This window comes from Diadema setosum, chromosome 15, assembly GCF_964275005.1.
Source record: "Diadema setosum chromosome 15, eeDiaSeto1, whole genome shotgun sequence".
Lineage (NCBI taxonomy): Eukaryota > Metazoa > Echinodermata > Echinoidea > Diadematoida > Diadematidae > Diadema > Diadema setosum.
Genome location: NC_092699.1, coordinates 35,711,530 through 35,724,995, shown reverse-complemented (window position 1 = coordinate 35,724,995; position 13,466 = coordinate 35,711,530). Strand labels below are relative to the sequence as shown.

The 13,466-nt window shown below is 37.6% G+C and overlaps 1 pseudogene; it reads right to left on the bottom strand.

Moving 5' to 3' along the window:
• Positions 1–12,460, bottom strand: part of LOC140238812 (guanine nucleotide-binding protein G(s) subunit alpha-like) — a 33,567-nt pseudogene extending 21,107 nt beyond the window's left edge.
• Between the last annotated feature and the right edge of the window lie 1,006 nt (positions 12,461–13,466).

The window sequence follows — 13,466 nt, the reverse complement described above, 5'->3', positions numbered from 1 at the left end:
GAATTGAATTGAATCATTTCTCTGAAAAAAAAATATTTTCCTCTTTTTATCTCTACTTATTACGAACCTTTCACTGTAGCCTCCTTTATGTAGAATCTTCATCTGCTTGACGATTGTACTCTTGCCAGATTCCCCAGCACCTGTTTCATGACATAAGAGAACACATTATTACATTAATTTCCTTCAATTGTTAGCGATTCACTTCATTATCCTATCACGTACGTATTTCGTATTCAGTTTCAAAGAGTAATCAGCCTTTGGATTAAAAAAACAAACTATAGAATGTACATTGTTATTTTTTGAAATCCAATTGTTTTATCATCATTTTGTGATGTCCAGTGCTTTTAAAAGATTGTCATATAAACACGCACACACACACACACACACATATACATATATATATATTGTTCGCAAAAACCTATAAGTCCATAATTGCCAAATGGAGATATTTGGATAAGTCCATATTTGTCAAATGGAGATATTTGCGATTAAAGGTCAAGAAAAATAAAGAGAATAATAAGAAAATTTGTGCTTCTTTTGACCATAACTTCAAAAATAAACCTTTATATGTAGTGACCAACAAAAATGGACTTATCGGTTTTTGGAAACAAACTCTTCAATTATGTATATATATATGTATATATATATATATATATATATATATATATATATATATATATGATAAATGAATAAATACATGAATACATACATATACACATACATATATATATATATATATATATATGTGTGTGTGTGTGTGTGTGTATTATATGAATATGTATATACATATATATTTAAAATCCTATCATTCTGTTATAAACATCAAAGTGGCGAGGTCGAAACGTTGTATAAGCCATCATCATTAACCACAGATAGCCAGTGTCACATTTTAATTTCAAAAGGCAACGATACGTTCTGCGCCGCGCCCTTTTAGAAATGCATTTTAGCCAGCGAGTGTGTGCCAATGACTTTTTTTATGTGTCGGTGAGTGTGTGTCCGTGTATTAGTATGTGTGTCTATCTGTCTCGGTATGTTTGTAATGATCCATATGAATGCCCAGTCGGTGTGTACGAATTTGATTGAGTGCTGTTTTGTATATGCTAGTACTTTATATCATATGATGCGTATACTACTTATCCGATAACATTGTAAATAGAACGATATCGTACACTCGTACTAAAATAGACCTGGTAAACAGAGCAAAGTGTATCTTTATACGTTGCTGCTTGATGCTATTCACTTCATTTTTTTTTTGTTTCTTGTAAACACATTTGTATTGTGGCTGTCATCTTATGGTTAAGCCAGTAATGCATCTTACTAGCCTTTAACTCTTTGTCGTGGACGAGCTATCACGCATTCCACTGTGCGACGGGCTCTATACGTCTGTGACACATATCGGAGGCGTCATTTGAGGCGTTTTGCAGCTCACTATACGGTCCCATTTTCAACCATCGTTAATAAAAATCCAATGATAAAACGACGTGTCAAGTTTCATAACCAGCGCTCATATCTAAGCTCATTTGACACTGAGCACTACGTACTACTCTTGAACTGTCTACATCCCCACTTCTCTCCTCCCCCCTTCTCTCTCCATCTCTCCCTCTCTCTCTCCATTTCTCTCTCTCTCTCTCTCTGTCTCTTTCCCTCTTTCTCTCTCTTTCTCGGTCGGTTTCAGAGCAAAAGCACGACTTGCATTTTGAGACTGATTGAGATTGAAAATATATGCTACATGTAATCTTGGGCATAAAGCATTAAAATTATCAGGCAGTCATAAACAGTGGTATTACTCATCTTTGCTCATCTTTTTGATACTTTGGATGATTTTGTTTACCATGTGTGTACGCATAGAGACTATCCTGTGGTATCACGCATTCTAAGAACGTATTATTATTATTATCATTATTATTATTATTATTATTATTATTATTATTATTATTATTATTATTATTATTATTGTTGTTGTTATCATTATTATCATTACTATTATCATTATCATTATTACCAATAATCTCATGAGCTATAACTTTGGAAATCGTTTGTGCACAGTGATCTATATAATAACATTTATTTGTCTTTTTTCCTGTGGCAGACTCATAAACATGGCAATGTCTTTGGCCGGCGTATTACATTAAACTAGATCAAGGTTTGTCGAGGGTCGAGTAACTTTGATGCTCATTACAGGGTACGCGGGCGACGGATGTTTTTAAAGCCGTTCGAGTTTTAGCATGCAACATCAATTAAATACATACCCTCAGCTATGTTTAATCAAACCTGTTTTAAAGAGGATATAAACTTATATCACGCAGCAATGGTGCCATAGCAACGGTACTTTGCAAGAGTAAAAATGATGTGTAGGGGAAAAGAGACGCGTTTATCCTCCAGTGTGTGAAATATTTAACACACAAAATACATGATTGGCTTATATCTTCTGCATACCACTTTGTACCAAGTGCCTATAAAACCTGGATGCAGCACAAAGAAATGCCTATTGAACAATAGGTTTGACGGAGCTTGTGACACTAATCACATTTCAGATGTTTAGCTTATTTATGAGTCTTTCAGAACAGATATTACGGTAGACAGTTGGGAATCAAAAGACAACTATCACACAACAAAACACACACACACACACACACACACACACACACACACACACACACACACACACATGACCTACACGAATATTAGAGGGATGGTACAGTATTGGTAGAGATGAGAATTGGGCTTTTAACTTTTTTGCGAGATACCAAGAAAACACTTATGATAGAGTACAGAGCATACCATTTTAAGAGGAATTCAAAGTTCATTTGATGAAAATCGGGTTTGGAATGACTGAAACATCCAAAAACAAAGTAAAACAAAGCGATCGTAATAAAGTGTGGGTCCCACACTTTATTGGAATCACTCTTTTTTTTCTTTTTTGGGGGGATATCTCAGCCATTTCAAAACCAATTTTCATCAAATAAAGGTTGAATTCCTCATAGAATTACATGCTCTTTTATATTTCATAAGAGGTTTCTCATTATCTCACCAAAAAATGTTAGAAACCTAAAATTAGGTCTCAACCAAAACTATACGATCCCTTTAACACGCAACAGAAAACACGATTACGTTAACTCGTCTACCGATTGTACTACCGATCGGATGTTCGATAGATTTATTAATAAATACAAAGAGTTTGTGTGTGCGTGTGTTATAGCGGGAGAATGGGTATTGACAAATATAGCACACTGAGCAAGCAGAACCACGAATACTGATAAAATGACGAGTGAGTTGAAATATGTGCTGGTAGTACAGCCTATTCATCCCACTCTATAGTTATTCCCATATCACTTGCGGAAGTCTTATGTGAACTGATGTCTCACTGAATCGTCTCAGTATTTTAAAGGGTAGTCTAGATGTAGACTGTATAATATTCACTGCGCATGCGCATGCGTGACTTTTCTCCTAAAACAGTAAGGGGAGCCCACGGCCTACATAAAAACCAGTGCTGCCCCCGATTTTGTGTCCTCAACACTGCTGCGCATGCTTAGTTTTCTATCAACGCCATCTAACAGCAGTGACAGTCAATGTAAAAAAGAAAATGTATGTATATCAATCTTCTTTGGCTGGTAGCTTATGTTGTATGTATATACCCTCACAGCATTTGCGTAACTTAAGCTTTTAGGGGGTTTGATCTACAGAGGTGTTTTTTTTTTCAGTTTCCCTGAAAATAAAACGGTAATGCAAGGTAACACCAGTACAGAAAGGAAAATCTGTGCGAAGTGAGAGGTACTTTTTTAACATTCTAGGCCTATAGATCAGTTAATCCTTGGGTAAACTAGCAGGCTAGCACAAGAGAAATACATAGGCAGACACACATATTAATTTCCTATCCTATCATTACTCCTTACGCTCCTACGTATACTATGTATGAAAAGCCACAGATGTTTTTTTAAAACCAAACACAGAATATTGTAAACGCATGTTCACCTATACCCGGAAGGTATCCATTTTTAATACTTACTCTATAATTCAATAAGGTCACTATCATGAAATTATCATTTATTTAAGAAAGCCAAAAATAGTCAGTTAATGTGCATAATCATCCCTGGGGCCTGTTCGTAAAGAGTTGCGATTGATCTTACGCTCAATTTACTGAGCGTAACTCGTTGAACCGAGCGTAAGTTCAATACTGCGCCAAAGTTCTGTTTCTTAGAGACACTTACGTTCAATTTCAAGAGAAACCAAGCGTAATTTTCAGTAGATTGAGCGTTACTTGCTATCAATCACAAGTTTGTTTAGGAAACGCAATTTGCGATTGATTGCCACTTACGCTCATTCTTTATGAAACAGGCCCCTGGTTCCCTTCTTTGATTATCAAGACTTGGAAAGGGAAGAGAAAAAAAAACTGTAGTCAGGATGGACGGAATAGTTCCCTAATAGCTTTCAACGGGTCTTTTGTATTCTCTTAAAAAAAAAAATTGTTGCACAGATATTATTCCTCTACTTCATACTTGTCATATATGTCTATTTTTCTATATGTGACCCTGCATCACAAACCAACAGAAAGTCGCTAGACATGAAATTTTAGTTAAGAGCATATTCTGCATGAAAGAGCAGACTTTAAGCTTTAAAATGATGTATAATTCAATTCAAATGGACTCTCTTAACCTATCTAAATATTGGAAAGAACGCACACACTCAGGAAAAGCGTGCACTGAGAAAAGCGGCTCTGAAATACAGTGTCTATTCAAGTGCTTAATCTTTACCAAGCCCTGCTGGGTGTGCGATGAATGGGGAAAAAAACAGGATGTAAACCACTGCAGTAACAACAATGAAGGGATTATCAAAGTAAACTGAAACTGAGCCTGCCTTAGTAACACATTCTGTCCATAATTAATGCTAACTTTCAAAGCAGTAGCATCATCCTTTCAAAAGTTATTAGAGTTGAAAATGAAGAGTGTGTACAAGGTTTTTAAGAAATGAAAAGCGGACTCTAAGGACACACCTAATCACACTATTCTACCAGGAAAGTTCAAGATAAACTGCTAAAACGTGTAAAAACACACTTTCCTGCCCGTTTTATGATCCCAAATTTTATCACAGTGTAGAAGAAGACTTGCTATTTCAGAAAGTATGAAAAAGTCAAGATTGGCTATAGTTGACCCATTTCACCTATTTCCAGTCCTCAAACAAAATCAGTATGTGCGATTTTTGTTCGTTTTGTGATGCACGGTCACATAATATATTAGGTTATTATAACTTGCCTCGTGGTCTTCCCTTTTGCCACTTCTGAACCTTGCAGTGTTTTCTGGATAGGGCTTACTTTGTATTTTTCTGTCATATTTATGATTATGAACTACAGATTAAATATCTTCTCAGGGATTAACCCTCAAAAGGCTATAGTATTAACATACGTTCTTTTCCGTCCATTTCAATATTATCTTATTTTCACATTTTCATTTTTTTTTTCTCAAAGAAATAACAAATTCATAGTACAACAGGTATAGAATACAAAATGTATACCACCATGTCTTTTGGTTGCAATAAATAAAGAACAAACTGAACACAACATCATAGTATAAACGCGTCTCAGAGAAGTAACAGAATGGGGCATAAAGCTAGCTTGTACAAATGTTGATTCCTGCACCCTCTAATATCTATCTGCATTTGTCTTATGCCTGTATGATATGAACTTATGTAGTTTAAAATGATCAGATTCGAGGAAATGAAATTAGACTGAAACAAAACATAATAAAATGAGTCGAATATAATTATGATTTGTATTGTTTCCCTGATTTTTAATGATACGTGTAATTATTTGAAATTATTGGAGTTGGACCCATCGGGGAGTTGGACCCATCGGAAGACCAGCGCACGATGACAAAGGCCGAGTTAACTTATTGTCCCCGTTGTATTGTGGCGTTAATAATCTCTGATTTAACGTTGATTACATTGAAACATAAGCAAACAAACAAACAAACAAACACGGTAGCAATAGACACATGACGCTTCTGCTTCAGTATTGCTTAGATTAACGTGCTGACATTGAGAAGCTAAAAATAATTTCTCGATACATCCTGATGATGAAAACAATGGGATGTGACCATGAGTGCGCTTAACAATTTTCACGCACGAGGATGGACCTACTTTTTGTAATTGCGAAGGTACACAGAAATTTTGTTCTTTTGACAGCTAATCTTAGAAAGGCAGCTTTAATAAATGCGTGAGGGTTACTTAGATTGACGGTTAAGGTATACACTATAATGATATCAAGTTATTACGGCACTCATATCGTAATATGTTAATAGCACATGGAATTATGAGATGCCACGAGAAATCATCGTTAGCCTGTAGCAGCATGTGAGGCGTTCCAACATAGGCTTTAATGTAGCCTGAGCTCTGTTTTCACTATGCACACACACACACACACACGCACACACACACACACGCACAGACATACAAATAATATTATAATATGTGCGCATGTGTGTGTGTGTGTGTGTGTGTGTGTGTGAATAAATGTACATAATAAGACTTATATACCATGTTTTGATGAATAAATGTAAGAACACATAATGTATTCTGTCTTCAAGTGAGACCCCCCCCCCCCCCCCACCGCCTCGGTAGCCCAAGGTTCATACTACCAAGCGCGACTGTTTTACACGTTTTCCGTTTATTTTGTTTTGTTTTGTAGTTTGCAACCAATCTTGTCTTCATCATCAACGAGTTTTGATTATAGTGAAATGCGGGAATTTCGCGGGGACTCAACTTTATTCGCGAGAAAATTGTCATGAGTCGGCTGGTGCAACCGGAGGATATTAATTTCGAGAAGCTTTTTTAGTTCCTCATCGTCCAATCGGTAGTCTGCGTGAACACTGATTTATCCTATTCTAACCTGGCGCCAATTTTCATTCGAATATGTAATACGTCGAATTGTGGAGGAAAGTACCGTAACGATACTATAAATCCATTCTTCGGGGCATTCAAGATCTAATGAAACGGTGCAACAGCATTCAGGTGACGACGAAAATTATTTCATTATAGGTAAAATCTTACCCCCCACCGTGCCCTTCCTCCGTTCCACATCTCGGCACTTAATGCATTTGATAATACTTTTCATACCTTTTTGGATGCTTCAAATGGTTTTTGCTCCGATCTGGTTAAAGGAGAATAGCACTGCGCTATATTTAGCCAGGATGTGTGTACGGTAACGCATAAAGCGGCGCCATTATTAAATGAATACTCATTTACGCCATGATGATAAACCAAGTTTCCTACAAGGGCATAATTGCCAAACTCCGTGCCATGGGCGTTGCTATATAATTTGCGGCCGATTCACTAAATTGGTTTTGAAACATGTGGTTTCTGTATAGAAACATCAATCACCTTTGCTTGCCGTGTCGTGCCCGTGAGCTCTTGCTGAACACATCGACAAAAATAATATGCGATGGAATAATCATCAATTAAAGTTAATGTGGAAGTGGTTCAGTGTAGCATCAGAGTCGCCAGGCTGAGAGGGGAAATATTGATACAACCTTTTGGCAGGGTACACGACGAGTTTGTCAGCGTCTAGTCCTCTTTTTGTTTGTTTTCTTTGCTTTTCAATAATTATTTCATACGCTGCCATTACAGTTTCTCCTCGCCAGGGAGACAGATTCGATTTGTGTGTGCGCTTGTCTGTGTGTGTTTTACGCATTTAAAGGTAGTAATGTATACTTCCACAACGCCATACCATAAATCCCACTCTCATCCCCCACCCCCCCCCCCCACCCCAAAAAAAGTATGTTGATTTACATTACGGTATAACATTATATAAAACATATTTTTGTTGTTGTTCTTGTTGTTGTTGTTCAACAGCCCATATGCTCGAATACACGAGGAAATACTGATCATATAATATTATACTATAATTACTAGTACGGTAAATGATGTTCTTGAATTGGTTTCAGACAACAACACACACGCACACGCTCACGCACACATACACACATACACACACACACAGGTACACTGTTTTTGTATCTCCATCTTCAAAACATTTCTACTGAGGCCATTGAAGGGTTGATTGACTATGTATCATAGATTAGATACACGGGATACGTCCTTTCGCGGTTTACTCACTGAGCGCTTAAAGGAATTTTCTATCTGATGGTATTGTACATGTTACCTCGAGCGAATGCATTTGTAGTCACTGTTTTCGTTGTGATTGTGATTAAAGAGAAAAAATAGCTATCTCATATCGTTTCATAGACCACTATGCATAATAGAAAGGATTGGGGCAGTCGGTATATGCGAAGTGTGGAATACACTGCTACACGTATTTCCAATTACTTAGGATACGGATTTGGGATAAAAAGTGGCCGTCTGGTCTGTGATATCCAAATGTCGTAGAGATAGATTAGTCCCTCTTAGGACATACATCAAGAACCGAAAATCCTCGCCGGCATTTCCTGCAGTCATCTGACATATGGAACACATCCTCTCAGAATGATATTACTACTAATAATAATATTGATAATACACATTCTCCGAGAGTGTAATAGTCGGGAGAGACGCTCGACGCACGTGTGTGTATTATAAGAGGGTCTCTTCTGCCGGGAGTGGGACCGCCTTACTTCCGATAACCCACGCGGTTTCGTTACCGGATGCCACCCAAAGGGTGGTGAGATCAAAATGAGCATCCTTGTGAATAAGATCTAAGGCCTTTATTCAAATTAATACTCGCATGACACCCTCCCCCCCCCCCGCCGCTCTCTCTCTGTCTGTCTGTCTCTCTGTCTCTCTCTCTCTCTCTGTCTCTCTCTCATATATATATATATATATATATATATATATGAATGTATATGTTATGTATTTATAGTATTTATTATTATAATATGATAAACATAATCGTATAATCATATATACCTACATCGTATCAAACAGAAAGATTGTAGTTGCTGAGATAATTGTATAAGACACTAATTTGTAGCATTTCCTTCATAGAAATACTCTAAAATGCTAATCTATTCCCTCGTAATATATAGCAAAGCGGAAAAGAAGCATAAAGAAAGAAGAAAGCTTAGTAAATGCCATGTTTGCCATATCATTCCAAATTATGTGTTTTGAGTTTAACTGTGGCAGTTTAAACTGGTGTCCACTTTTTCTATGGTCCCGTTATATTCTATGTCAGGTCTTTATTAGTTTACATAGCTATAATAGGCGATCTACAACCTAACAGTTTTACCACAACCATGCAGTTGGAATCTATAGCATAGTAAACTCGTATAAATCAGATATACACTCATGATGTGGTGATTTTACAACACTAATATGAAAACAGGTCTACACCACTCGGGTGGGGTCGTGATTACTAGAGTGCAAAATATGTGGGAACTTCTCAAATATTTCGCCTTGCAAACATAAACTTGATGGTTGATGAGCTATTTTGGGTACAATTACATTATCATTAAGATATCTTACTTCTAAAGACCTTTATTTGATCTTTAGTTGAACTCTTCTTTTTTTCCATCAGCGAAGCGTTTTGTGATCGCGTTCTTTCTCCTTTGTTTGCAAGTAGATTGTGTGTTTATGTGTGGGTGTGTTTATGCATATGTGAATTTAGTCTCCCTTCATTCTCTTTAACCAGTTACATGCAGGATCTTGAAATCGTTGGGATTTTGCAACCAATATCCACAAGGATTCCAACGCCAGAGGGTTCACAGCCTTTAAACCAGAGTTTATTTTTAGCTTTCCTTTTTTGGCGAGATGGTTAGTTGCTTTTGATCATAGAAGAATGAAGTTTCCTCTGAGCATATTTTCTCTTTTCTAATTCTTTTCCCTTTTCATTATGAAAGGAATACGAAGGACGTTTCGACCGCGCCTCATGGCACAGAATGGCATTTTTTTTTTGCTCCACGATTATCTTTTTAACGTCTCGTTCCAATCGGATGAATTTGAATGTGACGCAAAACAATCAAACGTTGAAGCCGTAACAGTTCGTATCAAAATTAGCCCAGCGTACAAAAAAGCGCCCTACAGGCAGTTCTAGTCCCATTGATAAACTGTCGGGTTTTCGTGGTTACGGCTGCAAGTCTGTCGCTAAATTTAGATCTCTGAGATGCCGGCCTCATTGAAGCTTTTGTAGAGGAAGGTTGCACTCGTGAACTACATATTGCACTTTGTCACACAAGTTCGTTCTTCTTCTTCTTTCGTTTTTCACTCTGTCCGCTGCCATGAAAATGAATCGGTAAATAAAGTGGCTACACTTGAGGAAAAAGGCCAGAACGGAACGAGCTACCTGCAATCTGCTGACACTCCATGACTGATTGTCCTACATGCATTGTGTCCGTGGTTGGGATTTAACCCTTTGTGTGCGTTGAGTGCCGATTACACAGAAAAATCCCATAGTGTTAACACACTCTCCAAAGTCTCTGCCACAAAAAGAGTTAAGTGTTTATCAGAGTAGCTGAAGGCCAGCGAGATAAAGAAGGCTTACATTTCTGTCGCTATACACACAGTAGTGATTGCATACAAGTATCCTAAGTGGTCTAGACTTATACCAACCTGCTTACACAATTTCGTCAATTCAGATCAAAATCATAATCATTATCATTATCATTATCATTACGTCAGCGTCATCGATATTGTCATCTCTCATCATGTTACAGCTGTGTAATCATAGGTGTACCATAATATGAAGAAATTATGAAAAAAAAAACAGACAGAGGGACACAAAAGGAAAGTTCATTTCAGCTGGAAATAAAAATTTATGAGCAGCCGTGGTAATCATAACGTTTACTACAAGTCTGTGAAAACGCATTACATTAATACATGGTTTGCCGTTAAACACATACCAGCCATGTACCTGTAAGTACTCGCTGTTTGCAATTTCCCTGTTCACGATTTTTAGTAGGTCTACCTAATAACATGCTGCTTTTGGAAATAACTGATATCCCGAGAACATTGTCAGTAGTGTGTAAACATCCAGATAACTTTTCACTGTACCAAAGAGCTTACAACAGCCTCACGTTTCCTAATTCGCTGCGTGGTGTGTGATACTATCATTAAAAAGTATACCCCACGTTTTGATGTGTTAGTTGCTTGCTGGACTAAATTAAAGTGTGTTGGCATGGTAACATAGCAGATAAAGCTCTAGACTTTTGGATTGTTACAGACTCTGGGTTCAAATCCTTTAACGTTCGAACACCCTTTCACAAGATGGATAAATCATCATTCCACAATATTTCTCTTGACCTAGGTGTATATGAATTTGGTGCCTGGTCCTCTCTGTTTCTTATAGAGGTACTGTTTACCTTTGGGAGCAGTGATTTAAAAAAAATGTTCGAGTTATCACATTTGAGTGTAGGTCAGTTGTATCAAAATACATTCCTACCATTTGAAGATTTCGCAATAAAGCCTAAAATATAAGGAGATATCACTATTTTTCTCAATAAACCATAACTGTAGATGGTTTATTCTATAAGACGTTGTCCTATTATAACTATTATTGACATTTTGTATTTTTAACAATACCCAACATTGATTATACTGATTAACATTTTTACATTGGATTTTTATATTTGTTTCATCTGCAAATGGGAAATAATGCCTTGAAAGTACCGTTGGAGGATAGAAAGGCTACGTATGGGTTAAAATGACCACGTTATAATTGATATTTAAAAGCAGTATATGAAGAGTTTGTTTGCAAAAACCGATAAGTCCATATTTGTCAAATGGAGATATTTGCGAATAAAGGTCAAGAAAAATAAAGAGAATAATAAGAAAAATTTTGCTTCTTTTGACCATAACTTCAAAAGTATACCTTTATATGTAGTAACCAATATATCATTTAAAAGGTATTATTTTGTACTTTATGACAAAGACCGTACTTCAAAATCTTCAAAAATGGACTTATCGGTTTTTGCAAACAAACTCTTCATATGTTTGTATCTGGATATATCCATCCCAACAACAACTAGATATGACAGTGGCTATCAAATAACAATACATCTGAAATATATATACTGTATGCATCCACTGTAATATATAGAGAGATACAGGGGTTATATGAAATATCTCTGGATGTAAAACGTGTCTTGTTATTGATTATAACTCAAATTAAAGCTTAGAGAAAGGACCAACTGAATATCTTGTTAACAGAACACTCCAAGAATCTGAATTGTGGCTGCTTTTGACGTGACGGGTCATATATATATATATATATATATATATATATATATATATATATATATATATGCTTATATACTAGTAGGCCTATTTACTCACCAACCAGAAGTAATCGCATGGTCTTCCGCATGTAGTGCTTGAACTTCGTACTTTCCGTTTTTAGGTAGCGATCGATTTGCTTACTGCGCTGGCGGGCGTCCAAGGTCTCACACGTGCTGATCCGCCCCGAGCCTGGTCCTGCCATCTTTGGCAGGTTCTCGTCCGTCGTGCTCGGCGTGATCAAGCGGTAGTTCGTAGAGACAGGCATATTTTGTGCGGTGGTGTTCGTGAGTGGTTCGTGAAAGTTAAATCCTCGCTCTTCCCCTCCGTATTCTTAGTCTGCGCAACTACTTGGGAATTGCAAAACCATGTCACTCCGAAAGTTCCGAGGAAGATGAATGTTCCCTCTCTATGTGATGAGGCAGGACTTGTTAGTTCTCGCGTTCGTACGAAAAAAAAAATAAACAGAAGGCAGCTTGCTGGTCATGTGTTCGGTCACGTGACCAGTATCTGTCTCGTTTGCCCCCCTAGACGCATATCTTTCATGGCGCTTGTTTATGAATCTGTCGTTGCAGCAAAAGCCTCCCTGCAAAGGATTCCATACACGCAAGGCACCGTCCAACAACAACGCAGCTAGGCCGGGGGATCCGTGGCGCCGCGACTGCCAACGAGAAATCGGGCGAGTATTAATCCTGCAATGTGGTTCGGTTTTCCGCAGTGAGCGATTTCATAATCAAGAGCAGCGTTGTGTATATTTCCCTGCCATCGCAGTTGTCACCTGGCTCAGATAGGAAACAGTCCTCCTCGGCCGAGGCCTCTTTCCGCTCGCTGTTTATACCTACTACAGCATTTGACCAGACTTAAACTGATCGGTCAGACCTCGCCTCTATGCTGGTACCGTTACAGTGTGTGACTCACACACAAAAAATCATCTGCTTGTCACGTTGAATGAATGGTGGTGATAATGTGCCGTCTGAAACTCGTCAAAACCTGTCAGCTGTAGCTTGTCACGTGGTTTCCACAGTTGGTTTCCTCTAGAAGAGATCCCTTTTCCCACCATATTATCGGTTGACAGGGTAATCCTACGAATGAGAGAAAGAAAGATAAACAGATAAATATGTAAACAGCTGAATAAATTAATTGGTTGGTTGGTTGGTTGGTTGGTTGGTTGGTTGATTGGTTGATTGATTGGCAGATTACGGAACGAGATACAAAGATTGAGGAGAGAAACTGACATGGTTGGATCCAGATATTGCAGTAAATGCTTTGTTTAA